An 8,851-nucleotide genomic window follows, 5' to 3' on the forward strand; every position below is an offset into this window, starting at 1 on the left:
CGTAATCACAAGTGTCCTTAAAGGTGGAATAGGGAGTCAGAGAGGGAGATGTGACTATGGACATCTGAGTGATACAAGGTTTGAAGGACTTGACCTACCATACTGGCTTTGAAGATGGAGGAAGAGGCTTCAAGTTGAGGATCTGGGGAGGCCCAAAAAAGCTAAAAAAGACAAAGAAGCAGATTCTCCTCCAGCATCTCCAAAAGAAATACAGTCCTGTAGACATCCTGGCTTTAGCCCAGTGACAAATGGCATCAAACTTTTAATCTTCAGAACTGTAAGAATTTGTGTTGTTTCAATCACTAAGTTTGTAGTATTTGTTATAGCAGCAATAGGAAACTGATACACTGAACTTCATCATCATTATCTGTCCCCCTTCAACTAGGGAGCTGAAAGTTATACTCAGTCAATTTGAGATTTCCCTTTTCCCCAGGATTGTTGCTATAAGTGCCAGGGGCAAGTCTAATGGTTGCCAAGAGATTGGAGTGGGGTATCTAGTCCTTGGGTGTCATTGATCCTTGCTAGTATCCTTTAAAGAAGTGCACTATATTGGCTGATTCTCAGCTATGACTGTGTCGTCCTTTATGCCTGACCTTTGGGCCTCTCCTAGCCTGGCTTCTGCTCTTAGCTACTTGTGTGTTACTCTCAAGTGGCGGCGGGGGGCGGGCGGCGGAGTGAGGGGCAGGGGACAGGGGAGTGGTAGGAATGGCCGCTCTCTAACTTCACTCTGAAACCCTAAGAAATGCTGGGTGGCTGTGCCTGCTTTTTCTGCCTAGACATGCTCTATGGCTTTACCTCTGCTGCTCCTTCTCCATGCTGGTTATTGGAGAATTCTAAGTGAGAGGCCCCGAGAAGGGAGGTGGAGTCCCCTTTGGTCTCAGATCTCCTAGGGTGGGAGAGATTTTCTTAGAAAGAAACCAGCTTCTATCTCCCTTTATTCCCATTCAATTTTCTCTCTCTGTCTCTCTCTCTCTCAGACTAGAGAACTTTCACATCTTCAGGGACAGCAAAATCTGTCTGAAACTACCAAATTCTTCTAAATCTGTTTTAAGCCTGAACCTTGGTGGTAAATTGGATTCCTTTGCTCATTGATTCTGATGTGACACCCCTCTCTTGAAGACTGGATGATCCATGGCTTCCTGCCCCAGTGGGGAGTGCTATGAAATAACAGGAAGTATCTAGGATAGATAACTCTTGATTAATAAATACCTTGAGATATTTTCCCTCTCTTTCAGTAGTGCTATCGGCCAGTCACTGTCACCTTCCCAAGGAAGCAGACCAGACTACCATGCCTGGGATAGGACGCTGACCCATTCATCAGGGGACCAGGGAAGTATGGGGTGGCTAGGTATGAGAAAAAGCTGTGGTAGAGTCAACAGGAGGACAAGACTGTCCAGTTCAGAATTGAATCAGGAATTAGGGAGTGGTCCAGCTGGCTGCTAGTGACTAGGGAGGCAAGAGGAGCCTCAGAGAAGCAGAGACACTGAAGCTTCAAGCAGTGAAGAACAATGGTCCAAAGTGTCTCTTACAGGGGAAGAGCCTGTGATGCCTGGTGTCTGTAAGCTTTTTGGCCCAACAGGCTGACAATAGCCTTTTCTGGATGCCAGAAAATTCCTGTCCTCCTTAGGCTCAGGTGGCCATACAACAATTCCATCTTGAAGCAGCCAAATGAGGCTCTAGCACAACACTTCAACATTCCATTTCTTTGATTTCAAAGACGCTAGGCCTCCCAAAATTCATATGTTGAAGTTCTAACCCCCAGTACCTCAGAATGTGACCTTATTTGGATGTAAGAGGTAATTAAAGTCCAGTGAGATCATGGGTTGGGCTCTCACCCAATATGATTCGTGTCCTTATAAGAAGAGGATGTCTGGATGCAGATATGTCCAGGAAGAAGACCATGTGAAGATGGATGGCGTCCACAACCCAAGGAGAAAGGCCCTGGAGGAAACCAACCCCACTGACCCTTTGATCTCATAGACTTCTAGCCTCCAGAACTGTGAGAAAATACACTTCTCTTGTTTAAGCCAGCTGGTCTCTGGTACTTTGTTAAGGCAGCCCTAGCAAACTAACACAGGCCTTATGACCCTTTGTCCTATGGTCATGTGGTAAGGGAGACAGGGCAACAGGAATTTTTTTTTTTTAATTTTCTATTTTTGCCATAGTCTTGGAGCTACTTTGGAAAACATCCATCCCCCTTCCTAGACAGGAACTGGGGTGCGTCTCCCACCGTACTCCTCTCCAATTCTTCCTTACGCTTCAATTTTCTGATTGGATTTCTAAGCATAAAATGCTTGATATCTTTATCTTGCAAGACCAATCAAGTCTTTTTGGGGGAAGAAAAATGCATCTCCAAACCATATCTAGAGGAGTTACTTTTTTCATGCTCTGGCTCTGAATTCAAATCCTCCTCAGCCACAAACCTTGCATCATGACCTCTCCAGATGTTTCTGGGGGTAACAAGTTTGTCCCATTGTCTCTAGAGCAGAGCAGTGTTCCAAAAGTATCATACTTTTCATCCCTCACAGGAAGATGTTAGGTGGTATGCAGAGAGACATTTGCCAAGTTGATGGTTACATATTTATTTTCATGAATAGTAGAAAAAAAATACAGCCACTGCATCAGATCTGTGATTTCAGATACTGTTGTTTACGCTGAGCCCAACACGGGTGTTTGAATGTACTAAGTACTACTGAACACAAAGCATATGGCAAAAACCAGGCATAAAAACGGCCAAGGCTTTGAGGAGTAGGATTGTCACAACCAAGTATGGGCAGCACCGATGGCTGAGATGGCAGAGGGGACGTGGACTGCAGATTTGGGAAGAGGCAGCTTGGGAAGTGACAGGCATGGAGGGGCAGGAGAGGTTTCCTGTCTGCCCTCAGGTCTCAGTTACTTCCTCTCCATGATTGACCCCAAATAGCCTGACCTTCTGTGTCTGTGTGACAAGGCTACAGCACATGTGGAAAGCAGCCAGGGACCTTATAAAGAAAGCCAGAAAGGGCCTTGGGGAATCTGTGCTGCTATGGGGGCTTTTACTTCCGAATGAGTATGCTTTTCAAAGGCAGAATGGGGTTTCATTTTTCCCAAACTTCCTCGTATTGTCAGAGGCTAACAACCTTAGCTGTGAGATGAATTTGACTCCCTCTGCTTATGCATGAGACAAATGCAAGCCCTTTACCTGAGCCCAGCCACTCAGCAGCACCCTGCGGGGAACACTACTGTCACAGACAAGGACAGAACCACCCCACTGAGAAGCCAGAGGGCTGAAGGTGGCATCCCAATGAGGGCACGGGGTAGAGGAGGCAAAGACACAGGGGGTGCCTGCAAATGGTCAGTCTGTGGGGCATGGACATTCAGGTGAGTGTGGAGGCCTGTGTCCCCAAGCACAGGGTGACACACCAGCAGCCAGATAGGCTGGGGCTACCTCTCCCTGTGCAGCTGAAAGATCACTTAGCTGCAAATAGTTATGACTCCCTCATTTGACTGAGTTTTAGCTTGTTAGTTCTAAGGAGCTGTTAAAAAATTGAGTATTATGGGAAAGCATGCAACTGTGTGGGCCTTTTCTGATGTAACTGTACGTCTCCAGCTATATTCATCCAATGGCATTTAAGGCTCATTAAATTTTGAATCCTGTGTCACCTGCCTTCGGCTCAAAATAGTTCTCCGTGTGCCTTTTGTCTCTCGACTCCATTTTAATGGAAATTGTTTCCATTCACCTCTCTGTTCCCTTTTTCCTGCTAGCGACACCGGATCTTTAATAATCTCCAATGCAGAATTATTCACTCTGTGAACCTGTCATTTGGAGAATACATTGGACCTTGACGGATGTAAACAGCTGATGGTAAAAATGCGAGGGGCACTATTCGAATGTTCCTTCCCCTCCTCCTCCCTGTGCTGGCCATACATAAGGATGCCACTGCACCTGCTCACCTGCAATGTCACCACTACTGATAGCTTCGTCAGAACCCGGGTCATGTCTCCTGTCTTAGCACAGGAAAGTTCCCAGGGTCTAACACAGGAGGAGCACACCCCTCACCTAAAAGCAGCAGCCATTAGTCACAATAAATAAATCTCACATAACCCTTAATAAGGGCAAGGTACTATTCTGAGTGCTTGTAACTGGGTGACTTAGGGAACCGTTCCCCCTTTTTTTGTAGATGAAGTAACTGAACCACAGAGAAGGTAAGTGAGTTGCTCAAAGTCACACAGCAATTAAGCCCTGGATTTGAACCCAGGCCATCGAAGCCAGAAGCCAAAGTCATCGCCACTCTACTCCTCCAACTGATGATTTCAACCTAATATCAGACAAGAAATGCTATGTTTTTGTATTTTTTCAGAGAAGTCAGAAATCTGAACTTTTACATGAAATGTCCCAATTTTTAAAAGTCGGCAAGGAATATCATTTTTTTTTTAACTCTTCAGGGGCCAAGCAAAATGCATCTATGAACAAACTGGTATGTATGCCACTGGTGTGAGACCTCTGGTCTAAACTGACTTTTTAAAAAGAACTCAGTAGCCATCAAACTCAAGCCTGTCTGCTCTGACAAGAAACTTTCTTCCTTTGGAACTGACAGGGAGCCCAAACTGCGGGTGGATCCCAGTGCTGGGACCCAGGCCTGGATAATCCGAAAGCCACCTTGCTTCGCAGGGCAGCCAGCTTCTCCAGTCATGACTGTTCCGCTGCTTTAAAGAAGGGTCCAGGGAACCTGCCTTTGCGATTGGTTGACACCTGCACTACGTTCAGTCAATGCAGCAAGTGTAGCAACCAGCACCAGAAATGTCAGCTCTCATTAGGCGGCATATAAATCTGCCTCTGTGAGAAGTGGGATGAGAGAACCACAGAGAAAATGCCAGAAAGCAGGAACATATGTTGTTCACACAAAGAGAATCTCCGACAATGGGCGTCTTCCTCCACAGCCCAGGCGCCTGGAACAGGGAGGCTTTGTTTCCCTGGGCCCCCTGTGCCCCCAGAGCAGCAGACGGGCCAATGTGTTCCATCATCCGTGGTGGGAGGTTCTGCTAAGTGTTTGCTGACACAGCTGAACAGTCGTAAAATGTCATAAAGAGTAAATGACTTGATAATGCAAACCAGTAATTAGGATGTGCTACATGTTTATGCTATTTACATATTTTAACACCCTGGTATTAACGTGTCTTTCCAAATAGCACATAAATGCTCTAGTCTTTGTGTAATTCATTCCCAGCTGCCACAAACAGGCATCTCTAGAAGCAAGTGCCCCTTCCTCTTCTTCTCTTGTCATTCTGGATCGGCATTCCTGGAAGCCCACCTGGCAGGAAAGTGGGGAGTGGAACGCTGTCTGCAGGATACAAGGGTGTGGATACCATTGGAGGAAACTCAGGGGAAGCTCTGCCTTTTGTAAGAGATCCTACTGCCCACTGCCTGAAGGGGCTGGAGGTAGTTGGCATGCTGATGAATGTGTAACAACGGCTCTCAAAAAAAAAAAAAAAATCCCTGATTTATAGAGTTTGCCAACTTCCATGGAATAAACACTCCCACCATGGTCAATCTCAAGCTTCTAGCACAGAACATGGGGTTGGGAAGAGATGTACACGGTCAGCTCTCGGGAGCCAAGCTATCTCTAGCATACCATTAGTTGGAGGGCATGGGCCTGGTATCTAATTGACCTCAGCCACTGCCTCTGCTCCTCCCTGCATGCATTCAAACATGGCAGGACCATAGCTATAGAATTATACTCCATTCCATATATTTCACATGATGCCAAGACCCAGATCTTTTTTTTATAAATTTATTTTTTATTGGTGTTCAATTTGCCAACATATAGCATAACACCCAATGCTCATCGTGTCAAGTGCCCACCTCAGTGCCTGCCACCCAGTCACCCCCACCCCCCACCCCCCTCCCCTTCCACCACCCCTTGTTCGTTTCCCAGAGTTAGGAGTCTCTCATGTTCTGTCTCCCTTTCTGATATTTCCCACTCATTTTTTCTCCTTTCCCCTTTATTCCCTTTCACTATTTTTTTATATTCCCCAAATGAATGAGACCATATAATGTTTGTCCTTCTCTGATTGACTTATTTCACTCAGCATAATACCCTCCAGTTCCATCCACGTTGAAGCAAATGGTGGGTATTTGTCGTTTCTAATGGCTGAGGAATATTCCATTGTATACATAGACCACATCTTCTTTATCCATCATCTTTCAATGGACACCGAGGCTCCTTCCACACTTTGGCTATTATGGACATTGCTGCTAGAAACATCGGGGTGCAGGTGTCCCTACGTTTCACTGCATCTGTATCTTTGCGGTAAATTCCCAGCAGTGCGATTGCCAAGACCCAGATCTTTTATCAAGCAAAAGAACTTTAGTTGGGAAGCTGGTAAGAAATCACACCTTCCAGCTACACAAATGGGGAAAATGAGGCCCAGAGTGGGAAAGAATCTCTGCAAGGGCACACAGCAGTCTGCCATCAGTATAGGGGATGGAACTCACCTTTTCTTATTTTCAACCCAATGCTCTTTGCACCTGGACCCTTTTCCTGTGCATCCTAATTCCTACCCAGTAGTCACAGTTGTCCTTTGTGCCTCAAGGTCTCTTCTCTCACTGGACTCTGTGTGTGTGAGCGTGTGTGCATGTTGGATGGACACGGGGTCTGGCAGGCTCCCAGAGCCTGCGTGGTGATGACGGTTGCCAGGTAACAGGAAGGCATCATGGTGGGGAGCTGTCCTTGGCAGATACTGGTAAATGGGTGCAGCAGGGAATAGAGCCTCCCTAGAGGAAGAGAACTAGTAATGTGTGGTGTGGGGATCCTAAGTTGGAAATGGGGTATACAACCCAAAGAGGAGGGGCTAGGGAGACATTATGGCTGAAACATCTTAAAGAGGAGCTGGTCCATACCCATGTGTGCTCAAAAAGGAAACTGAGACCCAAAGCTAGGAAAGGATTTACCCAAGCTTACACCATTAGTTGGGGTCAGGACTAGGGCCACTGGAGTGGATGAGCCAGGATGTGGGGCTCTCGCTGAACCTCACTGAGCAGGAGAGAAGCCTCATACAACAAAGCAGTCCCGAACACCAAGTGCTGCAGGTTTCACAATAACCTCCGTGGCTGCATGTTTGGAATGAGTCTTGTAGTGCTGCCCCTGTGCACCATGGAGCCTTCTCACCCCTTCCTATGTCAGCCCCTGGGGGAGGGGAGAGAGCCAGGAAGCAACGAGATGGTTGAGAAGAAATGATGCTGACGACATGGGGGGGGGCAAGAAGTTCCGAGGGGTCACTCGGCTGAACAGATGGCCAGCAGATATTGGTTTCAACCCTCACATGGTTGAGTAAATAATGTTTAAGTTTTTCTTGCCAGCCTGGGGAGCCGAGCAGATCACACTGAGTGGAGGTACCTCCACCTCCTGCTCGCATCATCTGCTCTTCCCGGGGTTTTCATTTCCTACCCTGTTTGTGCTTTAGAGCATGGCTGGCTGGTCAGGAAGCCTGTGCCCTTGGAGACAGGAGTGTGTGTGCAGGAAGAAGGAGGGAGGAGGAGGAACAGGGCAGGAGGGCGGGGGCAGCCTGGCATTTGATTGCAGCATGTGCCTGGATAGTACCTGTCAGGTGAAATCACAGTCAAGGGCATCACAGGCAAATTGCCTGTGGGGTTGGTCGTGTTTTAATTATTGGTAACAAAGAACCTCACAAGATAAGACCAAAGGGGTGCCCTTGATCCGCCTGCCAATAGGATGGTTTCTCCATCCATAGATCAAAGAGCCGGTTCTGGTAAAACCTCCAGGCAAGACTCCTGTGTTCTGACCCTGACTCAGCCACTCACTGGTCTTAGGCATTTCCCTTAATTCTTCAGAGTCTTGGTTTCTCCATGTGTCCAATGAGGATTTTGGCATTGGCCCGGACTATCTTTCAAAGGGAAGACATGTTTGAATGAATGAAGTGAGCATGAATGGGAGAGGAGGAAGGGATATGCACGTGGTTGATTAGGCCAAAGAGTCTCTGGTTCAGCGGAAACGGATTCACTCAACCATCATTTCTAGCCCCTATTTGATCAGGCCTGGAACACAGAAATGAAGAAAGCACAGCCTCACGGCCAAGGAGCTTACCTCTGAGTGGGGAGATAGATAAGAGAATAAAAAAGCACAAGAGTCAGACTGCCCAAGCTCACATTTCTGTTTGTCACCAACATGCTATGTAACCTTGGGCTGGTAACCTTTGTGCCTCAACTCCCTCATCTATAAAATCGGCATCATAATAATAGCTGCCTCACTGGCATATGTGAGGACAAAAAGAATATGAGCAAAGACGGTAACAGTGCTCTGACCCATGGCAAAGCTTCAACAAATGTCAGCTGTTGTTACTACCAAGTGTTAGGCCAGTGATAGCTCTTGGTACTGGGGTCAGAAAGCGCTTCTGAAAGTAGGAACTCAGCTGAATCTTGAAGAGCAAGCTAAAAGTCAGCCAGGAAAAAAGCAAATTCATTTAACAAATACTATGGGATAAGGACTTTGGCAAGAGCAGAGAGTAAGATAGACAAAGTCCTTATTTTTTTGTATCTCTCATTCTGGGTCTGGGGTCAGCACACCTGTTCTATGAAGGGTCAGACAGTAAATGTGTTAGGTTTTTGGTCCATATAATTTCTGCCACAACCACTCACCTCTGCTGTTGTCAAATGAAAACAGCCACAGACCACACAGAAATGAATTGGGCATGGCTGTGCATTCATGAAACTTTAATTTTGAGGATGTTAACTAGATTTAATGTGGTGATCATCTCACGATGTATACAAATACCAAATCATTATGCTATACACCTGAAACTAATATAATGTTATATATCAATTATATCTCAATTAAAAACCTTCCATTTCAAG

The sequence above is a fragment of the Vulpes lagopus genome, chromosome 8 (genome assembly GCF_018345385.1).
Source record: "Vulpes lagopus strain Blue_001 chromosome 8, ASM1834538v1, whole genome shotgun sequence".
In the NCBI taxonomy this organism is placed as follows: domain Eukaryota; kingdom Metazoa; phylum Chordata; class Mammalia; order Carnivora; family Canidae; genus Vulpes; species Vulpes lagopus.